This window comes from Macrotis lagotis, chromosome 5 (assembly GCF_037893015.1).
Source record: "Macrotis lagotis isolate mMagLag1 chromosome 5, bilby.v1.9.chrom.fasta, whole genome shotgun sequence".
NCBI classification, from domain to species: domain Eukaryota; kingdom Metazoa; phylum Chordata; class Mammalia; order Peramelemorphia; family Peramelidae; genus Macrotis; species Macrotis lagotis.
Genome location: NC_133662.1, coordinates 228,132,569 through 228,153,062, shown reverse-complemented (window position 1 = coordinate 228,153,062; position 20,494 = coordinate 228,132,569). Strand labels below are relative to the sequence as shown.

Below are 20,494 nucleotides of genomic sequence, written 5' to 3'. Positions count from 1 at the left end.
ATCTTTGCTTTGGAATGATGGGGTTCTCTTGGGGGGAAAAGTGCTACCCCTGACTGGGACAATTTATACTGATAATTAACTATTTACAGAAGAGGCCACATTGAGTGCTTAAAAGCTAAGGGGTTAGCAACCTTTGCCAGTTTGAAGGACTGTGCCATATATAATCCTTCTAAAAGCTTTCCTGTCCTGTTCAGAGCAACTTTTCTCCTTTTCTTCCTGAAAGTACTTGACCACAAAGCTATCACATTCATCTAACCTGCTGAACTTTTGTTCTTGGCCTACTGTATGCAAAGTATTGTGGGGTAGGGTCTAAGAATAAAAACCAAATTAAATGATAGTTCCTTCCCTTAAGGGGTGTAAAATATATTGTGCAATGGTTAACGAGTTGATGAAGCTGTGTGCCAACTCTGTGATAAGAACAAAGAATGAAACAATCCCTGTTAATAGATGTGTATATTCAGGATAGAGAGAGTACAGATGTGAGAAAGTTAGTCAATTCAGCTGTGGGGAGGTGGGTGATAGAACATCATATTTGAGGAATAGCTAGTCAGCTTAATGGATGGGACACAGGGTGTATATGTGTGGGAGTGGGGGATGAAATAAATCATAAGTAGTAGACTGGAGTTGGGTGGTGAAGGACTTTAAATGCCAGACAGAGGAGTTTGTATTGGATCCCAAAGAATATGGATGCTAGTTAAGGCTCTTGATCAGGGGTGTGACAGTCACCCCTGTGCTTTTGTAGGAAGATTATTTTGGCAGCTTGTGTGGAGGGTAGTTTAGAGAGGGGAAGGCCTGGAAATTGAAAATTATGTTGGGATGTTGCAGTTAAGTTTAGGTGGGGGGTGATTAGGACATTAATTGGGGTGAAGGTGAAGTGAGTGGGGGAAAAGGGGATAGATATGAAGTTGTATTGCAGAGATAGAAATGATGTGTGTGCTAGATCTTCCTTTCTATTTCTGGACATTGTGTGGCTGGCAGTAAGGAGCACCTGGGGAGATAACTCTTTCCCCTTATCTAGTCCTCTTGTCACTATAATGATACCATTTCCACTATTTCTCTCATAGAAATCTTTTTTACTCATTCCTTTCATATGCCTCCACTGTCCTTTGAGTGACTTAAAACTCTTTATTTCTTCAGGGAATGGGATGTGGGGAACTCAGCGTCATAGGAAAATTTTAGAGAGATGGGTCTTTGTTTCAGGGAGAACTTTGTGGGGCATGGGGGGTTGGGGGAAGGAGGCAAGCCAGTCTACTCTCCTATTAAGTTCTAGGTACTTGCATGCACATTCATGCATGCATACAAACACACACACACAGACATACACAAACACACATAATCTGTGTCCAATTGAGATTCAATAGTTTGATAAGGTTTGACTTCTTGAGGTTTTTAAGGGCCTTCTGTGATGGGGCTACTCACAAAAAAGAAAACTAGCCCCTCTCCTTAAGGACTTGAACATTGTTTTAGATGGGGATGTTATATAAAGGGCTAAATATTTTAGTTTATGATTATTTGTAGAAAGGTCCTAACAAATACTTTTGTGTTCTTTCCTTTCTTTGGCAATCTAGTGAAGTCTACTCTCTCTTAAAATAATATTTTTAAATACATAAGATTACAAAGGAAACCAATGTTGTAATTATGGTTACCTCTTTATCTATATCTATTTGTCTGTCTTTCTGTCTATCTAATCCATGGCTATCTCCACTATTCCTAATTCCTATATGGCCAATTTTGTGAGATTTATTGTAGCTGCTGATTTGTTTCTTGGGTTCAGTTCTGCCCCGCAAAGAATTGTGACTCAGACTCAGGAATGAAGGTTTTGGAAAGAGAATAGAGATTTATTAAAGGAAGTTGCAGCATAATAAGAAAGGGATAGAAAAGCTAGAAAAAGAAGACCATGAGGATCGATGATTGAATTGGCCAGGCCAATTGGCCAGGGTTCAGCAGGAGAATGGAAGGTCAAAAGGCTCGAGCCCCTCCCTCCTCCCAGAGTCCATGGGAGGAGGTGGTGACCTGAGAATGACCCAAGTCCCTCATTGGAGATTTTGCCTTTTGTGGAGGGGTCTCTTTTGGGTGGTCTTCCAGGACCTGTGCTCCCTGGAGCACCCAAACCCACCCAAAACCCACCCACCCCACCCAAAAAACAATGCAATCCAAATCAGGTTGAAGGTCAGGCACTTAGGTGTGGAAGGACAAGAAAGATTCCCTTTACAATGCAAACAAAAGATTTACAGAGTTTGTCTCCAACTGATCTCATCACTCCCATGCCCAGTTTTCTTGGCATCATATTATCACAGCCCCGCCCCCATCCAGTTCTTGTGTTTGTCATGTCATCACCTCCCTTAACATTATGATCTTCTTCAAGAAGGAAGAATAAGGGCGGCTAGGTGGCATAGTGGATAAAGCACTGGCCCTGGAGTCAGGAGTACCTGGGTTCAAATCCGGTCTCAGACACTTGATAATTACCTAGCTGTGTGGCCTTGGGCAAGCCACTTAACACTTAATTTATTTTGCTTGCTGATTACACAGAATGCAAAAATATAAATATATGAAAACAAAAAAGAAACATTTTCTCTATATCTTTAAACATACACGAATTAGATTTTACGTAGAAACTAGCAAATATTAGAACTCAAAATTTGCAGATAGAATGAAACTTTTTATTTCAACTTTTTTTTTAAAAAAACAGATTAAGAAATTGACCTTTTCCATGCCCTTCCTATTTACTTATTATCTTTAGGGTTTTAAAAAATGATATTTTTTGTTTTCTATTAATAAACATTTATTTCTTTTCCTCATTTAAACAATTGAAGAGGAAAAATCCTTAAAAAATATTCAGTTAAATAAATTTCAACATTAGCCATGTCGAAAAATACATGTTTTATTCTGAATCCTTAGTCTATTACTTTTCTGTCAGATGATAGGTATTCTTTGTTGCTGGTCTTAAGTAGTGATTGGCCATTAAATTCATAAAATAGAAGTCCTAAATCTTTCAGAGTTGTTTGTTTTTACCATATAAAAATTTTTGTTCTTTCTAGTTTTGACCACTTTGTTCTGTATCATTTCTTTTTTTTTTTTTTTAATTTTTTTGCAAGACAGTAGGGTTAACTGGCTTGCCCAAGGCCACACGGCTAAGTGTCTGAGGTCGGATTTGAATTCAGGTTCTCCTGACTCCAAGGCCAGTGCTCTATCTACTGCACCACCTAGCCACCCCTTCTGTATTATTTCTTGCAAATTTTAATCACTCTTCTCTAAAACCATTCCTTTCGTCATTTCTTAAAGTACAATAATATTCCATCACAGTCATATGCCACAATTTGTTCAGCCATTCTCTAGATACCCGCTTAGTTTCCAGTTCTTTGCCACTATGAAAAGCATTTCTATCATTGGTTTTGTATAGAGGGTCCTTTTATTCTTTCTTTGATCTCTTTGGGGTATAGGCCTGCTAGTAGTAAACTGTGTGCAGTTTAGTAACTTTTGGGCATGGTTCCAAATTTCTTTCTTGTATGCAAGGACTAATTCCTAGTTCTACTAGCAGTGCATTGGTGTGTCTGTTTTCCAAAGCCACTCCAACATTTGTCATTTTCCTTTTTGTTAACTTTGCCCAATCCAGATGTCAGTTGAATCTTAGAGATGTTTTAATTTGTGTTTCTTCAATTATTATTAGAATATTTTTTCATATGAGGAACAATATTATTGTGTTTCACTTAAAATCAAAGGACGTTAAAGCTATAAACAATATCTCCTTTTGTTGGTGCTTACCTTCCCTAAAGCATTGTGCTAGGTGCTGGGAGGTATAAGAAGCTTGTAACCTATTTAAGAAAACATGGAACATATTAGTGTGTTTGTGTGTGTGTGTGTGTGTGTATGTGTGTATACAAAGATAATGCATTTTATTTGTATTAAATGAATACCCCATTGACAGTAATGTCATAACAGTTCAGGGAAGGAAAGGTTTTGTAGAGGGTGATTCATTTTTGTTAAAAATTGACATTACTAATGGGTAAGAGACCAGTGGAACCCTTGGGATTAGTCACAAATAGAGATTATAAATTCCTTGAGGGTAGGGGCAATTTCTTATACTTTCTTGCCTAATATAGTGTTCTGCACACACTAAGTATCATATGTTATAGTAACCTTGAAAAGGTAAAACTGGAATATATGCCCCCCACACATCAAGAACTAGATTTGACATAAAATAATTACTTGTGCATAATATAGGATTTTTTAAGAGCCAGGGAATTTTAGAGATTGTCAAATTTTATTCTTCCATATAATATAGAAATCCTACTTATAGGATGTTAATATCTTTTGAATGGTAGCATTATTGTCTGAAATGAGAGAAATACTTAGAGGGAAAGATAAATTCAATCTAGTTAATCTGGTTTTGAGATTACTGCCTTTTGGGGCATATCAAGGTTGGAGAGGTAATACAACTACTCAGTGGGAGAGTCCAGACAAGAACTAGAACATCTTATACCAAGACCAATATATTTTCAGCTCTACTATGTTGACAGTAACATGAGTCAAAAACTCAATACAGCTGAAGAGAAAGATGTGTACTTACTGCTAAGAGTAAAGAAGTAAGCACATCAATTTAGAAAATAAATTGAGAAGACCACCACATTGTTGTTTCCAAGGTATTACTACCTCTCATAAGCTTCCCCCCCACCATTTTACTGTTTTTCTATATACTTAGATGATATCTATATTTATGTCTATTTTTTAATATAAAAAAAAAAGCCTGGTAAGAAGAATAGTTGTTCAGCAGGACACTTTTTTTAGTTCCTAAGGGTGTTCTCTCTCAGAGTTTCACTTCTAGAAATAGTTAGCTCCCTTGTAACTACATGTTTTTGCATTGTCCTTCTCTTCCGGATCTTTTATCTCTCCCCTGTCCCCCTTCCAATTCTGGGGCACAACACTATTTTTTTCCTTTCTCTGTATAGTTTTCTTTCAGTTAAGTTATTAAAGTTGTTACTGGCAGCAGGAATCCCTTTAAAGCTTGGTAAAAGCATTTCAGACATGAATGACTATTGGAAATTAAAAGGAAGGTTGCTTATTTGACTGTTCATACCTCTTCCACTGTTCTTATTAAGCCTTGGAAGATGGGATGTCCCTCACATTTACTTTCAACAGCACAGCAAACTAACAACTGTTTGCACCAACCTACTTTTTTCAGCCTTCTTTGACTATCCTTATTCATATATTCTAATATGACTATTGGCCATTAAACATGACCCTGGTTTCCTGTCTTCATGTCAGTGCTTTGACTGAAATGCCTTTTTCCTACCAGCTCCACTGGCGTTTTCCTAGCCTTTATTCTCATCTTTTTTTTGGGGGGGGGGCGATAGATGACATTTATTAAGCATGCCCTTTTTTTTCCCTTGAAAATTTATTTTCCTTTGACTTTCATGGTACTTTAACCAAGAAGGAGACTGAAATTAAAAGATCCTTGTTCCTGGAAGGAAAGTATGAAAAATTGAAATCTAAGGATAACTTACTAAAAAGCAGAGAAATCATTTTGCTGACAAAGGTCCGCATAAGTCTAAGCTTTTCAGCGACAATGTATGGTTGTCAGAATTAGACTGTAAGGAAAGAATTGACACTTAAGAATTGTAGTACTAGAGAGGACTTTTGAGAGTCCCACGGATGGGAAGGGGGTCAAAATTTCTTAAAGAAATTAATTCAGACTATTCACAGGAAGGTTAACTACTTTGAAGCTTTAAATACTTTGACTATGTGATGAGAAAATGGGACTCATTAGAAAAGACTGACATTGGGAAAGTGAAGACAAAAGGAAAAGGGAATGACAGAAGATAAAATGGAGAGGTAGTAATGCCTCAGAAACAACAAACATGAACTTGGACAGACTTTGAGAGATAGTGGAGGATAGAAGGACCTGGTGTCCATGGTGTAACAAAGATGCAGACACAATTGAGTGACTGAACAACAAACAATAAATAATCTTAGCCACATTTCCTGCTATTGTCTTTCACACATCTTACCTACATTCTCAGAGCATGTATCATACTTTCCAACCTCTGTAATTTTGTTCTCGCTTTTATTTGTCTATAATGTCCTCTTTGTGCCTTCACAGCATTATTGATACAATTCCTACCACTTGGATTCCACTTCCTTTGTAAAATTTTTTCTTAATTCTCCTCAGTCATAAGAATAATTCTCCTTCTTTAAAAAATTTATTTATTTATTTTGAATTTTACAATTTTCCCCCAATTTCACTTCCCTCCCCCACCCTCCACAGAAGGTAGTCTGTTAGTCTTTACATTGTTTCCATGGTATACACTGATCTAAGTTGAATGTGATGAGAGAGAAATCATATTCTTATGGGAAAAAAAGTATAAGAGATATCAAAATTACATAATAAGATAACTTTTTTTTATATTAAAGGTAATAGTCTTTGGTCTTTGTTCAAACTCCACAATTCTTTCTCTGGATACAGATGGTATTCTCAATTGCAGATAGACCAAAATTGTCCCTGGTTGTTGCACTGATGGAATGAGCAAGTCCATCAAGGTTGATCATCACTGCCATCTTGCTGTTAGGGTATACAGTGTTTTTCTGGTTCTGCTCATCTCACTCAGCATCAGTTCATGCAAATCCCTCCAGGCCATACTGTGTTAGACTATATATAATAATTTACACTTAACAGATGAGAAAATGGAGGTATGTAACATGTCGTTATTAGAGGCAGTACTCAAATCCAGGCCTTCTCGTTACCTAGTTCTGAATTCTTTCCTTTATTCTAACTTCACTTTCTGGGAAATATGATGACTTTGCCATGTGGTGACACAGCTTTTAGTAACACAAAAGTTATTTGTGTTTGACTTTGAAATAGTTAGGCTCCCACGGGAATTATTGATCTAGGCCCTAATGGCTCTCAGCAGTTTGGACAGTGGAAGGAAGGAGGCTTCAAATAATTTACAATGCTGATAATCCACTCACAGATATATCCTAATTTTGGTTTTTATTGTTCAGTTGTGTCTGATTTTTTTTTTTTTGACCCCATGGCCTTTTATCTTTTACTATGTCTTGAAATCTGTTTAAGGTCATGTTTATTGTTTCCATGTTGCTGTCCATCCAGCTTATCCTCTACCATCTCCTTTTCCTTTTGCCTTTAGTCTTTGAACCCACATCCATACAGATTCATCTACACCTATACCACATGCACACATACACATACACTCATAGCCTACACTCCCACACTCGTACTTGTACACAGTTAGGATGATCAACTTTGGCACATCAATGACTTTGTGTTTATAGAGCAAAGAGACTTTTATTTTTTCTTTGACTTCCTGAGCCTTCCTTGCCCACTTGCAAGTTGTTTGGGGTAGGGCATTGGTGACTAATATGTGTCATTAACACTGTAAATATTATGATGCCAATTGAAGTATTTCATTTTGCTCTTTCTTTTCCCCTTAGTTCTCTCTGTTTTGATTGTGAGCATATGTGTGGCCTCTGACCAGATATACTGGCTTATTGCTGCTCATCCAGATCAAGGTGGATGGCTCAGTCTCCTCCTGGTATTCTGTATTCAGGTAAATGGATAATAATTTCAGGGACTAGAGCAGGGGTGGAGAACCTTTTTTTCTGTTGAAGGCCATTTGGATAGTCATGAGATCATTCGCGGATTATACAAAATTATTGTTATTGTTTCAAAGTTGCCATTTTTATAAATTAGCTTGTGGGAACCAAGAGAGAAGGTGCTTGTTAGGACTGTGCTGAAGGAAGCAGGACCTCTGTGGTTATGGGTGCCAGCCCCTGCAGGGAGAGTCTTTGAATGTGTGCAAGACCCACTTATTTACCTTGTAGAAAGCATTTTGCATTAGCCAAGTTCAATAGTGGGGGATGTGGCAACTTAGGAGTCTTACATTGTCTTACTCATAGCCTTTGGATGTTGTCATTGGATTTCCTTAGGACAGTCTTTTTAAAGTTATATGACAAATATTTACTAATAACTTATTATGTATAAGGTACTACTATAGGTGCTATGGGAATAAAAAAAAAAACCAAAACATGGTTTAGAACTAGAGTATCACTTTAACCTGTTGAGCTAATCTAGCCTAACCCTCATACTCTGAGAATAGACTACTTTTAGAAAGAATCTGTGATTTTTGTTTTGCTAGAATGAATTTCCTTCCCATCACTTTGATAAGATCAAATTCTTGATCTCTACTGGTAATGATGGCTCAGCCTGCCTATAACTTCTGCTCAATCAAATTGCCCTTACTTTCTGACCCTCAGGTAGCATAAAATAGCCTAGTGATCTGGGTAAATAGGAATTTTCAGTGTATGTTTTGTTGCATTATTTATGTTAGAAAATTTGAAAACCATCATATTTTTTCCCTTGGAAGCTCAGTGTTTTAAATTAAAAATACCTGTCTGGGGTGTTAGTTTGTGTGATATCATTTTAATCTCTTGGGAGGAAATAGCCCCTTCTAGTCTGTTGTCTAGATCTGTAAATATCTAATATGAAGGAGTAGAATCTTAGACTGTTAGATTTTGAAGGACCTTAAAAAATCTAATTCTGCTCCTTATTTTATATTTGAAGAACCTGAGAACCCAGGAAGGCTTCCAAGAAAACGTAACTTAGTGGGGTCAGAACCGGTAGAGTACATCTTATAACTAGAATGCTACACCTGCAGGTACAGGCTTTGCCCAGCGATAAAGCAACAATGCACCATCTATAACCCTGTTTGCTCCATTTTCTCATGCAATATACAGGAAAAGAGTGTGATTGAACTGTGTGACTAGGCTGCAGATCTAATTTCATCAGAACCCCTTATTCCTGATTACCATTCAGCACAGTGAGTAACAGGTACATAGTAACCTGCATAGGGTGCTTAATAACTGCTTTTCTTCTCTCCTCTCCCTTCCCTCTTCTCTCCCCTTCTGTTCTCTTCTCTTCCCTGTCCTGCCCTTTCTTTTGCCTGCCCTCCCTTTCTCACTCTCCCTCATGGAAGAGAACTAATAACATGTTTTAAAAGTCTTGAATTAATTAAAAAAATACATTAGACAAGAACTTTCATCCCTACAGAGTTTGATCCCAGTGGTGTGTTTTCTCTAATTCCTCCTTAGGGGTAAACAGAATTCTGCTATAGGTCCTTCTCTAGAAGTTGTAGATTTGGTATTAACAGAATATTCACGGGAAGGAAAGCTGTATCTAGGTCATTGTAACCTTGTATTTGGGTTGTAAGTTTCCTTTGGGTAAAGGAAATAAGGGCTTAGTAAACCTTAAAGTACCATGTACTTGTGAGTTGTTTAATGTTTATAGTTGCTCTCCATTCCAGTAAACAGATTCTGGGAATGTGGTGGCAAAAACATTTGCCCCTTCAGAGTCTTGGTCATTATTTTGATCAAGAAGAAATACATTTTTTTTTTTTTTTGGCAAGGCAAATGGGGTTAAGTGGCTTGCTTAAGGCCACACAGCTAGGTAATTATTATTAAGTGTCTGAGACCAGATTTGAACCCAGGTACTCCTGACTCCAGGGCTGGTGCTTTATCCACTGCACCACCTAGCCACCCCCAAGAAATACATTTTTAAAGTTGGTATTTCCTTTCAATTTTTTCTGTATAGCATATAGTGAATTTGATGGTGATTTGAAAGTGCTAGTAGAAAAGAAAAATTTAAAATTGACTAATATATCTTGTAGTTTTGTTCAACTTTCTCTACTTAAAAACAAGAAAGCACACAAATTTCACATCACTTGTCTTTGGGAATACATTTAATAATTTTTCTTGGCAACAGATTTTCCTTCATATACCTTGTTACTGCTGTTAAAATGGATTTCATTTGTTTCAAATACATTAACTGATATCCATGAAAGAAACTGATAAGTTTTGAGGTGGGGGAAGAAAAGTCAAACTGAGATTAGAAATGACACATAGACTATAGGGAAAAGAATGCTGGCATCCATATCTAGAGAAAAAAAAAACTATGGAGTCTGAATGCAGAGCAAAGCATATTATGTTCACTTTTGAAAACTTCTTTTAAGGGGCAGCTAGGTGGTGCAGCCGATAGAGTACTGGCTCTGGAATTGGGAGCACCTGAGTTCAAATCCGGCCTCAGACAGTTAATAGTTACCTAGCTGTGTGACCCTGGGCAAGTCACTTAATCTCATTACTTTGCAAAAACCAAAAAAAAAAACCCCAGCTTCTTTTATTTTTCTTTCTTATGGGTTCCCCCCCAGTTCTAAATCTTCTTTCACATTTTGATGAATATGGAAACATGTTAAACATGGTTGTCTATGTTAAACATGATTGTCTTTATTCAACTTTTACCAAATTGTTTATCACTATGGGGATGAGGGAAGGGAGAGTGGTAGAAAATTATGGAACTCAAACTTGCAAATGGATGAATGTAATTGGAAAAATAAAGTAAAATTATAGTAAAATAAGGGGAAAAAAAGAGAAGAATGCTGAACTAAGACTTGGGAGTTTTGGCTTTGCTCCTCACAAGAGATGTTAGAGTTTTGTCCTATTACTTAATTTTGGGGGATCTTGGTTTTTCCTTTGTTAAATTGAAAGGTACAAAACTATTAGGATCAACAACCTTTTAAGAAAGAAAATCTATTTTTTGATAATATAGTCTTAGAATGTAATTTTTTTGCAGCTAAGTTATATACACACAACTCCTTTTAATTGATGTGAGAGGCAACCACTAAAGGAGAGAAAGAGCAAATGAATTAGCCTAATTAGGACTCTCTCTGTATCTTAGTATTAAAGGCAAGATGAGACAAGAAATATGAGAGATCTAGGCTAGTCCCTTATTCCCTGCAGATTAACATTCAGGTACAAATTAATTGATTTCCATGGACTAAAAGAAACCAGAGTATAAATGTAGTTACTGAGCCTTTTGCAGCTGAGGATTTCCAGGATCTCTCCAGCTCTTTGGGGCAGCTAGGGACTTCCACAGTGTTGGGAAGGCTGGAGCTCAAACCCTGCCTCACATACTTATTATCTGTGTGACCCTGAGCAAGTCACTTGACCTCTTTCTGCCTCAGTTTCTTTCTCTGTAAAATAGGGTTAATGACTACTTCCAGGCTTGTGAGGAGCAGAGTGCTGAGACACAGTACCTGATGCATGGTATGAGTGCTGCAGAAATATATTTGTCCCCTTCTTCTTTCCCAATTGTGGAGACCTGCATTATGTGATATTTTTAGGACACCTTGCTGTTACAAAATTCTCTGCTTCCTGGACAGACTGACTTCCTGCTAGGGTCTGGAACATGGTAGGCATTTCATAAATGCTTGCTGATTAATTCATTTTCCACAATTCTGTCACATAAATAATGATACACTGTTCATTTTTATTGTTCTTTATAATTTCACAAGTCCTATTGTTTTCACTGTTGATGAACCAGTAAACATTTATTTTTATTTATTTTTTTTTATTTTTGCAAAGCTTTGGGGATAAGTGACTTGCCTAAGGTTACACAGCTAAGTTAATAAGTGTCTGAGGTCGAATTTGAACTCAGGTCCTCCTGCCTCCAGGGCTGATGCTCTATCCACTGTGCCATCTAATTGCCCTCCCAGTAAGCATTTATTAAACTTCTCATTAGGTCCTGCTCTCAGTCTCACAAAGTACTTGGAAAGAGCTTAGATTCTAATAGGAGTGGCAACAAGTACATATGTAAATATATACAATAGAAATAGAAAATGGGTGCAACTATGTACAGAGTGGTTACATAACCTGGTATCTCATACCAACCTTGGGAGGAGATAGGACTGACATTAAGATTTAGGTGACTGCTTATAATTTGGTGAGTGTCATAATTACCACCCAACTCAATTGTCTTCTTCTGGTGCCTCTTAGTATTGTTAAACTGGGAAGGATATCTAATGAATCTGTACAAATAAGAGCATTTTTTAAAAAGTCTAGCATGTTATTGGGTAGGAACTTTCTGCCTATCTATCGCAACCTAAGAAAAGGGGAAAGGTGAAGGCAATAAGAATAGATCTTTTTTTTCATTGAAATTTTTTTTTATTAAAATATTTTAACAAAATGGCACACTTTTTTATGGCACACTTCTTAAGACGGGAGAGAGGGGCAGGGAAGTCCTCAAATGCAAGATCTTTTATGCAGTTTGAAAGGCTTTGTTCCTGCCCCTTCATGCCAATCATAGGCTGGGGTCACAATTTAATTGCTTCTCATATGGTTCCCCTAACCTGCTCATTATACTCATAAGCAAGAACAGCTAGATCTCCATGAGCATGTGCAAAGGACAAGGTCAAGATTCTAGGTTAACTTAAAAACAGGTGGGGAAATTTTTGATCAAATGGAAGCTAAATCTTTTATCTTATACATAGTTCTTTTAAAAAGAAATTTGGGGGCAGTTGGGGGGGGGCGGCTAGGTGGTGCAGTGGATAGAGCACTGGCCCTGGAGTCAGGAGGACCTGAGTTTGAATCTGACCTCAGACACTTAATAATTACCTAGCTATGTGGCCTTGGGCAAGCCACTTAACCCAATTGTCTTGCCCCCCCAAAAAAAACCCCAAAAAGAAATTTGGGATTCCTGAAGGGGCTGACTTGATTGTGCTAAATGATATCCAGTTCACCTTGATTATTCATACTGGTTGGGCTAATTGAGAGTAAGTGAAGCCCACAAATAGCCTATAAACTGTTTCTGATATAATCTCTTGTTATTCTCATCATGGAAAGACAACAACATAATGAGTACATATTTGTGAGGACTTTAGGGACTTAGGTGTGGTCCCTTTTTCCTGCTCTCAAGTAGCTGATAATTTAATTGGAAAAGATTTAATACTCATAGGATGACAGCTATCAGTAATTCTGAGTAATAATTGATCAATTCTAACAGTTCAGAGGATGGAGCATTCAACTGAGATTACAGACTCATAAATTCAGGGCTAGAAGAGACCCTAGAGATCATGTACTCTAACTTTCTTATTTTATAGATTGTGAAACTGAGGCCCAGAGAAGTAAGTGGGTTTTCCAAGGTTTCACAGTTTACAAGAGGGAGAACTATGATTTGGATCCAAGCCCTTGGATTTAAGATCCAGTCTTTCCAATGTTTTGTGCTGATGATTGGAGAAAGTAAGAAAAAAATAATAGAACTTGAACAATGAATAAGAAAATAAATAAATAAATATATATATATATATATATATATATGTGTGTGTGTGTGTGTATGTATGTATATTTGGTTTTGAATTGCATTAGAGAATTTTTGTGGAATATGTACCTCTTTATTTTAGACTGCTGTGAAAATTGGTTTATATCCTTTGATTATATCAGCCATCAATGTGGGGTAATAGTGAGGAGGAAATGGTTTAGATGTTTGTTAGATGTTTGTAGGGATTTGATCTTCAAGAGATGAGAAGAAAATGATCACAGAAGACATATAATAAGCATATATAGATAGTGAAGAGTTGATCACCAGTTGATTTCAATCAGTCAAATAGAACATAAGCTCTCTGAGGATGAGGGCTGTCCATCTCCCTAGCACCCAGTATGGTGCCTAATGCATGTTTGTTGTTTTGAATTGAATTTCTCCTCCATCCTTCTTTTCATCCTTTATGGTGATGTGGTGTTGGAATGTCCCAAAGAATAGGGACTGTGGAGATAGAAGAGAATCAGGGGAACTAGATAATCTTGTGATTGAATTTTAATTCCCTGAATTAAGTTATTATATGGCAATAGTAGGTTTATTAGAAGTTAGTTCAGCATTTATTGAGCACCTAATATCTCAAAGACATTGCACCAGTGGCTAGTATAAAAACCCCAGTTCACTTTTCGAAGCTCATAGTCTACTTGGTGTATATGGCATGTTCACAATATAATACAAAATGTAATAAGTTGTCAAGGGACTTAATGAACTCTAGGGAAATTTGAGTAGAAACCATATTCAGCTATAGCTTCAAGGAAGGTCTCCAGAAGAAAGTGTCACCTGATCTGTGTCTTGAAAGAAGAAGTAGATTTCCATAAGCATTGATGAAGAAGGATGACCTGCCATTTTCAGATGATAAAATACACTTTAGCTTTATTTATGTAGTGTTTAATAGCATACAAAGGTTTTTTGGGTTTTTTTTTTTTTGCAAGGCAATGGGATTAAGTGGCTTGCCCAAGGCCACACCTAGGTAATTATTAAGTGTCTAATGCTGGATTTGAACTCAGGTCCTCCTGACTCCAGGGCTGATGCTCTATCCACTGCGCCACCTAGCCACCCCCATACAAAATCTTTTTAAGAACATTATTTCATTTGAGGGATAGCTAAGTGTCATAGTGAATAGAGCCCTGGCCCTGGAGTCAGAAGGAAGTTCAAATTTGATCTTGGACACTTACTAGTTGGATGACCCTAGGTAAGTCACTTAACCCCAATTGTCTCTCAGAACAAAACAAAACAAAAATATTATTTCATTTGATCTCTTCAATACCACTGTGAGTTTTTGTGGGGGATAGTGTGATGTTATTCCCATTTTACAGGTGAGACTGAGATACTTTAGTGATAGAACTAGAATTTGAACTCTGATTTTCAGGCTCAGAAGTTCTTTCTAGCCTATCTATCTGGTAGTCCTGTTCCCTGAGGAAAAGAGAATAAAAATGTATTGTATCTGATAAGCTGGCACATTGGGCTAGACCCCAAAATAAACATTAATCCAATATCTGTTTCTATCCAGTATATTGTTGTGCCAACACCATAATAACAAACTTTCCCTCTGGCTTCCACCACACTGAAACTTCTGAAGGTCAAACCCATTGTGCAACCCATCCAAATTATTAAAATTTCCCAAATAACTGTAATCCAAGGAACCTTCTATCAGCAGTTTTGAAAACACAGTTGCCAGTACAAAGAGCTTTCTGTCTCCCACTCCCTTTCCCATTCACCACCCCCAGACCTCTTGTATTCACTTTAGACTCTTGATGACAAATGGATATTTGCCATTTATGGAGCTGAAATAAGCCTAGAAACTCTTAAAAAACACTACCTCTTTCCCTCCCTTTATTTGTTTAATCAATGTAGTACTAATGGAATATTGAGTATAATTAAGAGACTCACAGAACTTGAGAATTAAAAGGGACCCCAGCAACCATCTAGGCTAACCCAGGTTTTGGGATAAGGTTAGAAATATATAGGGTTGTCTGTATATCCAATCTAAAAGACAAATCAGCTTCCCATTGACTCTCTTCTTGCTTTTTCAGTGACCTTCTTTTTGATGAGGCTAGGTGGTCCAGTGGATAGTTCCAGGCCTGGAGTCAGGAAGACTTGAATTCAGATCTGGCCTCAGACACTTACTAGCTCAGGTGAACCTGGGCAAATCACTCTACTCTGTTTGTCTCTGTGTCTTCATCTGTAAAATGAGTTGGGGAAGGAAATGACAAACAATCCAGTATTTTTGCCAAGGAAGCCCTAATTTACAGGACTAAAATGAGCGACCACTGCCATAAAAGAATGTTATTTCATTTGAGGGACAGCTAAGTGACATAGTGGATAGAACCCTGGCCCTGGAGTCAGAAGGAAGTTCAAATTTGATCTTGGAGACTTAGTAGTTGGTTAGTGTTAGTGTTGTCATTACCCTCACTCTCCAAATGAGGAAACAGGTTAAGTTGTTCTCGGGGTTCCATACCTACTTAGTGTCACAATCAGGATTTGAACCTACTATGTCTTCTGACTCCTAGCCCAGAACTTTCTGGACCATCTCATGTTATCACTCATCTTCCTGGGAAAAAAATGACTTTGTTGCTCTTCCTTGATGATGTTTTATTTTGTTTCTATGATTTATAAGGTCTGGATAGATGTGTTTCCTACTCACTTGCAAGTAGATGAAGCATAGTTTGAAATCTCCTAGAGCTCCTCCATCTCCCTTGTCACTCCCAGCATGGATGTTGTGGCTTTGGCTTCTGGTGCCAGAGTTCCTGAGCTTTGGGAGAGTCTTCCCTGAGTTCTTGAGGGCAGCTCAGCAAGCATAAATACAGTATGTCTGAATCAAGGGAAGTCAAGGGTTGATGGCAAGTGTGGAAGGCACACAGCACAGGGGGTTTCCGTGCTTGTTGCATTTGATAAAGTTGGTTCAAAATGACCAACATTGTGAACTGTTCATAATTATTTTTAAATCTCAACTCGTCTTTGTGCACTCATTGTTTACAGAGTGATTTTATTATTAGTTAGAGTCCTTCCAGAGGTGGCTTTGCCATTGTTTAATGTTTGTTAATGGGAATGGGCAGAGTACTCTGAGCAAAGTTTAGTAGTAGGTACTCTGGGTTAAGCTGGGCATACAGAAGGAAAAGTAGCCCCTGCCCTTAAATCAGCACAGCCCAGGTAGCCCAGGTTGCTCCATTGTTCCATTGAGGCTTTTTCAGGGTCTGGTGGGATCTTGAGTAGTTGTTAAACTTGTTGGTCCTTTTTGCTAGTATTAAGTGAGAGTGGAAGCTCAGAAGCATTAACTAATTTGTTCATAATCTAGCTGTAAGGATAGCTCTCATATACATGGAAAAGGTCCTTGCAGTATATCATTAATTATAACTAGATTCAGATAGTAGGAGAGGGATTGTGACTTAGGTCAGTAGAAAACTGTCAGACTCTCTCTGAGATGTTGGATAAACAAAATAGAAACTCTGCCAAAGGCCAGGCCAGAGCTCTCATTGTATCTGCTTGGTTCTGGGGGATACAAAGAAAGACCAAAAAGCATCCATATTCCAGTGGGGGAGAAAACATACAAACCACTCTAGCAAGCACAATGATACAGGATCAATTGGAAGTAATCTCAGTAGGGCTATGGAGATCTGGGAAAGGTTTTGTGCAAAAGGTGGAATTTTAGCTTGGACATGAAGAAAGTCAAGGAGTCCCAGGTGAAGAGGGAGAGCATTTCAACCATGGAGGATGACCATGTCAGGAGGGAGGAGGACTTTGTTCAAAGAACAGCAAGAAGGGCAGTGTCACAGGCTGGTAGAGTACTTCATGGGGGAGGGGGGGGTGGACTTCATTGGAGAGGTAGAAAAGGGGTCAGGGCATGAAGAGATTTAAAAGCCAGAGAGGATTTGATATTTGGTCATGAGGTAATAGGGAGCCACTGGAGATTATTTCAGAGTGGGAGTTACAATTTTAGATTTGTACTATAGGAAAATCACTTTGATAGCTGACTGGAAAGCATAGGTCAGAGAGATTGGGAGATAGCCAGAAAACACTTGGAGTGTGAGGTGATGAGGGTGGTACCAGTGTCAAGAGGTGAAAAGGGAGCATATATGGGAGAGATGCTGTGATGAGGCAGCAGCTTGAATGAGAGAGTGTTGAGAATGTGAACCTGGGCGATTGGGAGGATGGTGATAGTAATCAGGATGTCACTATGCATGGAGTGGAGAGGTTAGGGAGAAATAGAAGTTCTATTATGAAAGTTGAGTTTAAGATCTCTGAGTCATCCTGTTTGAGCTGTTTGGTGTAGGCCCTAAGAGATGTGAGATCATATTAAAGAGAAGAGAAATGGGCCTAAGACAGAGCCAGGCCTAGTTAAAGAAGACAGAGAAAGAGCTGGCAGGTAGGAGAACCAGGAAAGAGCAGCTTCAAGAAAACTTGAGAAGACAGTTTTAAGGAGGTGATCAACAGTGTAAAAAACCACAAAGGGATCAATTGAGATGGGGATCAAGAAAAGATTTGGCAGTTGAGAGATCAGTGGTAACTTCAGAGAAAGCAGTTTCAGTTGAATGGTGAAGACAGAAAAGAGACGGTCCAGAGTTGAGAAGAAAATGACAGGTAAGAATGGAAAGAAACTGATTGTTTGATTCCTTGAGAAAGCTGCTACTACAAAGGAGACATTTCCTGGCAGCACACACCATTTAAAAAGGATTCTGCATGTTAGAGCCATTTGGATTTTTAGGGTCTAAAGTAACAATGTTTTCTGAATTGATTAGAATTCTTTATAAGAAATAATACTGTGAAATACTTCCTCTGGTTATTGTCCAGGTTTTTTTCAACAATAGCATCTCTAGGCTGAATGCTATTTGGACATGGGAGGAACTATAGGAAGAAATTGATTTTCCTAGGTTTTATTCTTGCAAGAAGTAGTGATTTCATTTCATTTCCCTTCATTATGCTGATCCACAAATAACCAATAACTTTCATCACAAAAACAAAAACTAAATTCACTATTTCTTCCCCTCTAATAACCCACAAAATTTCACATGACTAGAAGAAGGAAAGCGTAACAGTGATAAAAATATATGATTGTGGTGTCGGCTACTATACTTTAAAAATTTTATGATTAAGAAACACTTGGCTGTGCTATGGATTATGTGTTAAAAGGGATTTTACCATCATTAGTTTAGGCCATTAGAAGGCCCTTCTCCCTTCTTTTAACATGGGGAACATTTGAGATCTCTCTTGAATACAGTAATGATATGTTTTAGATAATTGATTATGGGGAGATTTTCTATACCATATTTGACAAGTGAGGTCAACCAACCTTGCTTTTTTTTTTCCTTAATTTTATTTAAAACAATGCATTAAGACTTGCCCAAGGTCACACACTAGGCAGTTATTAAGTGTCTGAAGTCAGATTTGAATTCAGGTCCTCCTGACTGCAGAGCTAGTGCTCTATCCACTGTACCACCTAGCTGCCCCAATCTTTGCTTAGCAATCTCTCAATTCACAGTGTCCACATTGCTTCTCCTTGTTCAATATATCCTTCCAGTGTGCCAAGTAAATTTTTCATTACTATTGAAGAACCTCCTAGAGTTTTTTTTTTTTGTTCTGATTCAGAACCTGTCCAGAATCAAGAGAAACTTATGAGGCTGTAGCAATAATCTAGAGGAAAGGTGATTATGTCCCAAACTAAAGTCATATGGAGATTGAGTGAAGAATAGAAATCCTATTTGCAAAGTGTTGTGAAGATAGAAGATTTAGCAATTGGTTGGCTCAGTGGAGTGAGAAAGAGTGGGGAATTGAAGCTAATGACAAGATTATGAATCTAAGGCCCTGAAAGGATGTAAGTGTTCTTCAAATGAATTATGGAAATTTGGGGTGGGGGGAGAAAATAAATTCAGTTTTAGACATATTGAGTTTAAAATGTTTGTGACAGCCACTTTGAAATGTCCATATCAGTAATAAGACACTGAAGCTCAAGCTTTGGCAGTTACCTATGTAGAGCTAGATATTAGTAAAACTAATGGGAGCTGATTAGATTACCAAGAGAATATAGACAGAGAATAGTTAAATTTGAGATCTTTTTGTTTTCCCTTCTAAATTTTGTCCAACTTGTTAATGCTCTTTTAAAAATGTAGAACCGAAGGGGCAGCTAGATGATGCAGTGGATAGAGCACCAGCCCTGGACTCAGGAGGACCTGAGTTCAAATACAGCCTCAGACACTTATTTGCCTATCTGTATGACCTTGAGCAAGTCACTCAAATCCCATTGCCTTAAATAAAAAAAATTATTTTAAAAGTGACACCCAACTCTAAAAACAATACTGGAGATGTGGTCTGAGTAGGAGATAGCAAACTATAGGACTTAATTTTTATATCTTTTTTAATTAACCTAACCATGCTTTCCTGTCTTATACTTGTGAACTTGATTTTAATCCTAATGGATGATTCTGTCTGAGAGAGACCACAATTATGATATTCATCATTATTAAATTTTACCTAATTAGAGAAACACCAGTTTTCTGTCCTTTCAGAATGTTTTCATACTATTGTCATTTGTTGTGTTAGTTAATTTGAGGGAGACCTATTAATAAGGAGGATATATCTGTAGTCCAGGTAAGAATTGATGAGTGCCTCAGCTAGGGAAGAGGTTGGTTGAGGGAGGAAAAGGGGACAGATATGAAAGATATTGTTGAGGAAGAATCAACAAGACTTGGACACTAAGAATATAAGTGGTGAGGGCTAGTTCAGTGGATAGAGCACCAGCCCTGGAGTCAGGAGGACCCCAGTTCAAATTTGACTTCAGACACTTAATACTTACTTAGCTGTGTGATCTTGGGCAAGTTACTTGCAAAAATAAAAAAAAAGAATATAAGTGGTGAGGGAGAGGGAAGAATCAGTGACTTTGAAGTTGTGAAGCTGGATTACTGAAGAGATACTAATGCCATCAGCAAAAAATAGAGAAGTGAGGGGATGTTCTATATAGTCAAATAGTAGTATGGGACTGAAGTTCACAAGAGTATAAGACTGAACTTATATGTGGGAAAGGTATCTGCGTAGAAGGATAATTAAACCACTTTCTTTTCTAGAGGCTGTCAGACAGTCCCTTTAATGTCATATTTAGTCATTTTCTCAGGACTGGGAAGTGTGAAACTCTCTGACCCTTGGGCAGACTTTTACTATATACACCATTCCCTTTTTCTTTTTTAAAAAACATGGTCAGCATTTGTTTTTGTCAAGTGCTCTGGTACTTCTCCCATTTTTAACAGTCTTTGAAAAATCACTGATAGTAACACAGTTGTCACATTAGTCAATTATTTCAGTACCCTGGAATCTAGTTCATTTGGGTCTGGTACTTTGAATCAGTGGGTAGCACTT

General features: G+C 37.8%; 1 protein-coding gene across 16 annotated transcripts in view; it reads left to right on the top strand.

Annotated features, from left to right (window-relative positions):
- OTUD7B (OTU deubiquitinase 7B) overlaps positions 1-20,494 on the top strand; it is an 81,281-nt gene that overhangs the window by 11,597 nt on the left and 49,190 nt on the right. For 8 of the 16 annotated variants that reach the window (XM_074188682.1, XM_074188681.1, XM_074188679.1 and 5 more), the window contains one exon: positions 7,444-7,559. The exons of 4 other annotated variants lie outside the window; for them this stretch is intronic. The gene's annotated coding sequence lies outside the window, so the exon portion shown is untranslated. 4 more of the 16 variants (XM_074188684.1, XM_074188683.1, XM_074188688.1 and 1 more) reach the window with 4 other exon arrangements.